Genomic DNA, 6,374 nt, shown 5'->3' with positions numbered 1-6,374 from the left:
ACCGCTTGTAACTTGTAACTTTATATATTCTTTTAGCCTTGTTTAAAATGTTTCAATTAAAGTAAAGTTACTGTAGGTTTTTCAAATATATAGAATTCAGTATGGTTTGAAAGCCACATTTTGGTATGCAAGTTAATGACAGAATAGAGCTCTGTTGCATGCAAATATTTCAGTCAAATATATTAATAGGGTATCTTAAAATTGGACAACTCGGTAAATGCAGAAAATGGCCCACACTTATTACCACGCCTAAAGTATTTGTGGTTTATGGTGTCTTAATCTTCACCCTATTTGGTGTTCCATTTTTCCTGCGACAATAATTTGCCCTTAAGAAACTCCATTCTCCACCACACTGAAACATATGCATCAATTGAACTGCCCATCTTAATTCTATACTATAATAAAATGCAGCACTGAGCAAACCCTGAACAGTTGATACTGTCTGATTTTGGATTCAAAGAAATCTTGTCATGGTTCTTGAGAAAAAACAAATATAAACTCTTTAAAGAAATTGGAGAGAAAAAACGCCACCCCCTTGAAATAATTTCCTCCAAACTCAATGCCTGCCTTTCATTTGTAGTATGGAACCTTGTTGTTTTTTTCGGGGTTCGTAAACTCGGTGAATTGTACCCTGCGATTGAAAGTAGGCAACTGTTCGTTTTATCGAAAAAAGGGGGTACTGAGCGGAAAAAATTAAGATTATTCATGTCTGTTTAAGCTTCCTACTTAAAGAAACATCTCAATTGAATGTTATTTTGTAATGTTAATTCGATGTCAATGTCTACAAGAATGATTTATTTATCGACATTGTTTTTGAAGCGAGTAACAAACTGTCGGGTTGTGTCTTTCGATGTTCTCCGGACATATCCTCATGATATAGATAAGCCATATTATACATTTATGTATCGAATGGACTGCAAAAATGTGTTAAGGTTGATTCTAATTGGTTTAAAAAGTCACGTGTGAAATAGTCAGGAGTGAAACTACATATTGATTGTTAGATCTCATATGTAGTATAACGTAATCAGAGATCAATATTTTAATTAGATTGGAAAGAGCACTCCGTTTTGTGTGTGAGGATTTTACTAGCTCCTACGAAGACATCTTACTTAAAGCTAAGGTGTCCTCCTTGCAGATCAGATGAATAAAAACAATGGCTCTAGAAACTTTTAAAATTATAAACAACATAGCTCGATCCTGCGTGTTTACAAAATTTGGTGAATGTCAAAAAATCTAAATATTCTTTCAGGTATGTAAATATTCTTGAAATTCCACAGGTAAAGTCAACCCGTTACGGTAAAAACAATCGTTCAAATGTGCTGCTGCTACTTTATGGAACAGCCTTCCAAAGCATTTCAGAACTAAAAACAGTTTTTTCACATTTTAATAGTCTTGTTCAATCTAATTAAAATATTGATCTCTGATTCCGTTATACTCTCATATGGATAATCAGAGATCAATATTTTAATTAGATTAAGTCTTATTCAGTCCTGGAACGGTTTGGAATGTCGCTGTTCTGCTTGCGGATAATTCTTAAACTGTTTATAATTTATGCTGTTTTAAGTTGCTCTGGTCTAGCATGTTTTTACTTCATTCGAAAATGTGTTGCTTATTTTTATTGCATGCTGTAATGTATGTGAGATTTCAACTTTGTATTACAGGTTGTTTTATATGTCAAAATGCTCTGTTTTTATGTTATTTGTATATTCGGTCAAAAGCTCCTTAGAGCTTGTGTTGCTTATTTGTACTTATGCCGAATCAAAATAAAGTTTTATTATAGTATCTTAAACACGAATGAAGCACGCACATCGATCACGAGAAAACGAGAAATAAAATGGCAAAACACAAAAACACGTCAGTGAAATAAAAAGGCCGAAACGTTGTACGAAATTCAAATAACACGTTACCACCATCCAATATGATGTTAAGCAGCAATCCAGGTCCTCGGGGGTCTCTTCCTATATGAAGAATATACAGATGTGCCTCGATCTCCTGTCTCTCATGGGAATGGGTCCCTTTTTTGACACATCAAATATATATGTTGTGTCCCATTTTATACAAGTAATTACTTGTATGAAGCCTTCATACAGGTTATATTTTGTTCAAATACAATTGTACAAGTAATTACTAGTACAATGTTTACTGAGAAAAAGATAATAACTTGTAACAATCATTATTTTACCTTGGTCTATTTAAAGTTCACAACAAATCATTTCTCTTTTAACAAATAATGTATTACTTAGCCAAAAGGTACAAACTTTCAATGTGCGAGTACATTTTATATAACAAATATATGAGCAAAATTGTTCAGTTTAATAGTCAAAACGAAAGTGTAAAGATGGAAAACAGTATAAAATAGAAATTTCATGATGAAATTGTGTGATGATAATATAAATCTTCCAATGATTTAATATTTACACGTGAAACATAGAGAGACTTTTAGTAATGTAAAAGAAGCAAAATTAAGTTCCATAAAGACTGCACTTCAAAGATACTTTTTAAGGATGTATATATAATGTTTAAAGTGTAGCAGGGAAAGGATATTCGCAAAGGAGACGAAATTATTTATTAGTGTACAGTAGATGAACGTTACCCTTTGATTAGACCTGCACATTCTATAGAGTTGAGCATTGAGCATGGAGCGAGGCATCCACAAAACATATAAAGAGTTTTAAAAAATCCAATATCAGCAGAGAGATTATCAGACTTTTCATTCAGATGTGTGAACAGTGTGTTTTAAAAAAAAAGTCGCTCTGAAACAAAGTGGATCATGCACTACCAAGATCTTCAAATTCAGTGTAGTGTACACTTTAAAGACAAAAAGAGCAGCTGGAGTGGCTTACCAACCCTCATATTCTTCAAAGCGATAATTGAAGTGAATGAACGTCTAATGTAATTACAGAACTTAAACTTCTTTTGCCAGAGCTAAAATTGGTGCATGGTAGACCACGTTAATACCCTCAAAGTCAGGGGTCCGTCGAAAGAGCAAACGCTGAGGTTAACGTCGGGAAAAATGTACAATTGCTAACAATTTTGTTATGATTTATGTTTGAAAAAAAAAATGGTAGAAGGGTAACCGTTACAATTTATTTTTGCGTTTAACAGCGTTGTCACTTCCACCAGAAGTCCGTATTTATTAAAGTGGAATCAAGTTGCTTAGCTTTTGCTCAAGTTGTCATGTATTAGCTTATGTTATTTCTTTGCGTCCGTCGTTTGTCTGTAAACTTCTAACATGCATTTCAAAATCAATACTAATAAACAATTGACAAAAAATCCAGACTATAGAAAACTCAAAGATAAGAGTTTTTAAATAAGAAGAAACAAATATAACTAAGAGGGTGGTAAAGGGGGGGGGGGGGGGGGGGGGGGGGTACTGAACACGGAAACACGTGAAAAAATAATCGCAAAAACTTTGCACGAAAAATAAAATTGGGAAAAACGAAGCACGAGAAATAAAATCGTAAATATATTTAGAAAAGAAGTACCGTAAGTTATTACTCAGTCGTTCTTTGAGATCATGCAGCCTTTATTAATGGACATGGAGACCTTGCAGTCAACTTTTAGCGTCCCGCCGCTACATGCGTCTTATTTTGAAAACATTCATAGTAATTTGATGGACTTCATTAATACCATACATTATGATACATATTGCAAAAGTAGAATGGTAACACCATACATCAATTACTATTAGATTACACAAATTTTAAAAGGTATTCAGTATAACACACTGACTTTTTAATCAAGTGCGGGACATGCACGAGAAATTAAGAGCACAGACACAAAACGCGGAAAAGAAATAAGGGGAAACACGAAGCACGCAAGTTAAGGGGGTACCCAACACTATACCCCAAAAAATTCCTGTCGTTTAATTTTTCTTAATTTTTTTTCATTGATAAACTAGGCCAACCTAAACATCTTGTAAAAATTTTAAAAGATTTGAACCATAGGTTTAAAAGATTTGGCAACTCAAATATAGCATCTTTTACATACTAGTATCGGCCAAAATTGGAAGTTTTTAAAATATGGGTATGGGGTTAAATATGTTAAAAAATTTTAAAACTTAATCCTTAATTGACAAAAGCATAGCTAATAATGATAGCTGAGGTGAATATTAGTTCACTGATACCCTTTTCTTGTAAGTTTTTTATTCTAGATTTAAAATTTTGCCCGAAATTCAATAGGGGGTGTCAGAATCAGCCCCGAAAAGTGAATGCTCTGCTTCTAGTATTTGAAGAAGAATTATTTTTTGGAAAAAATATGTGTCGTTTAATTTTTTCAAAAAACTAAGCATTTGGAGTGCTGTACTAGTCGGTTGTTCTTGCAAATTTTTTTTAAGATTAAACCGTTAGATTTTTTGGTATTTAAGTTTAAAGTACCCCTCACCCTCAAATTGGTTCATTAAATAAGGGCAAAATCTATTCAAAAAGTGCATAATGGCCATATTTTTTTTCGTATATTGAACTAGGCCTTAGATATTTGGCATGTGGATGTATCATCACGGGGTTAAGTGTCTTGCATCATGATGACCTTATTGTGACCTTCAAATGTGACCTCAAGGTCAACTTTATGTTGGTTTTTTCATGAAAAACTTATTTAAAACACAACAATAGCTTATTTAAAACACAACCATTTTAGGCCATAACTTCTTCACCCTTGACCTAGGTCTTACATCTTTGGCATGTGGATGTATCATCATGAGGTAGTGTGCCTTCTTAAAATTTTGACCTTCATGTGACCTTGAAGGTTGACCCCGATGATGATAATTGTGTTTTTTTGTAAGAAACACTTGTACGGGCCATGACTTTTATGTAGTTATGAATTCCTATTTATTTAAAACAATCATATTACACCAGCTTTAATCGACCATACAACAATATAGACACATTTTATGACATGTCAACCCATTTTATGAACACGGAATACATAATGGACATGTAGTCACATAAAATTGTATGAAAAAGGAATAGTTTCTATTGAAGCGCGCACTGTACGTACTTAACTACTCAACAGACAGCAAGGTGAAAACTTCCTAGGAATCAGTAGGAGGAGTTATGCCAAATATATACCAATAATGGGACGGACGGAAGGACAGACGGACAGGGGTAAAACAATACCCCCCCGCCCAACATTCAGTTGCAGGGGCAAAAAAAGAATGTAACTGATTTGATTTGACACGTCAAAAACATATGATACATAGGGAAAAGCTTTTAAGTTGGTAGATGCTTTACATGATCAAGATTTTCAATTTATTGGTCTACAGATTCAAAAATATACAATTCGAATCTCAAGAACAAAACTATTCGTGCAAAGAATGACAACTCATGAGCGATGAAATAGAGCTGACTGTGCAAAATCCTTATACTGTGAAATCAAGTTCGTTAAACATAGAACTTTTTTAGTATTTCTGCAGAGGTTATGAAAATAAGATACAACTGGTTTTTAGTTAAAAGCACGGCAGTTACAAGTTTCACATTATTTTTTGGGCCCCTTGTTATTATAGAGAACGATTACTCTATTCAGTAATAATCTTGAATTGAGACTTGAGAAGAAAAAATTTCACTTGTCACTTGCAATAAAACACCACACTTTCTTTTTTATATTTATTTCAAAATTGTATTTGATAAAAAAAAAATCAAAAGATACACAAACATGACAAAAGCACAATAAAAGAAAAAGAAAAATTTATGCTATCCCTTCGAAATTCAAATTGATAATGCAAAAATAACATGTTCTATTTATATCATACATGTGTAGTTTCAGTTTCAACCACGATTCTAAATATAGACTTTTCTTTCCCTAAAATTGCGGACGGAATAGAAGACACCGGTTTATTTTCTTCACCTATCAGGATAAAGGTTGAAAAAAGATACTAGAAAGATGTAGTATTTTTTTTATTCAGATGAATATGAAAGTGCATACATGTGTGTATTGTCTTGTGGACTGAATCGGATGTTTTTTTTCTTCTTCTTGTCTTTGTTCCATGACATGTTAATGATGCACTGGTGGTTGATTATCCCCCTCGGTATCTTCTTACTCTTTACATGAATATAAATCATGTAATAAAATATTCAATTGCACTTCAAAAATATATGCCAGAAATTTTAAAATTATAAATTATTCATAACCTATTTAACATTACTACGTATATTAATTACTAAGCCAAAGAATGAAAAATTAAAATTCAGGACAATGATGTCAGATGAGGGAGGGTAGAAGGGGTCCTGATCCCGAAATCCCGGGCTTAAAAACACGAAATCCTGAGTTTAAATAAAGGAGTAGGTTCAGTAAGACTCCTTTTTGGCCCCAAAATATAGCAGTTTGAGAAAACGAGAAATAAAACGTCAAAACACGAAAATACGGGAAATAAAAAGGCC

At 33.1% G+C, this 6,374-nt stretch overlaps 1 pseudogene; it reads left to right on the top strand.

Moving 5' to 3' along the window:
• Window positions 1–4,022: 4,022 nt before the first annotated feature.
• LOC139500423 (uncharacterized) overlaps window positions 4,023–6,374 on the top strand; it is a 4,248-nt pseudogene continuing 1,896 nt past the window's right edge.

This window comes from Mytilus edulis, chromosome 13 (genome assembly GCF_963676685.1).
Source record: "Mytilus edulis chromosome 13, xbMytEdul2.2, whole genome shotgun sequence".
Lineage (NCBI taxonomy): Eukaryota > Metazoa > Mollusca > Bivalvia > Mytilida > Mytilidae > Mytilus > Mytilus edulis.
The sequence above is the reverse complement of the archived record's forward strand: the minus strand, read 5'-3'. Positions and strand labels throughout refer to the sequence as shown.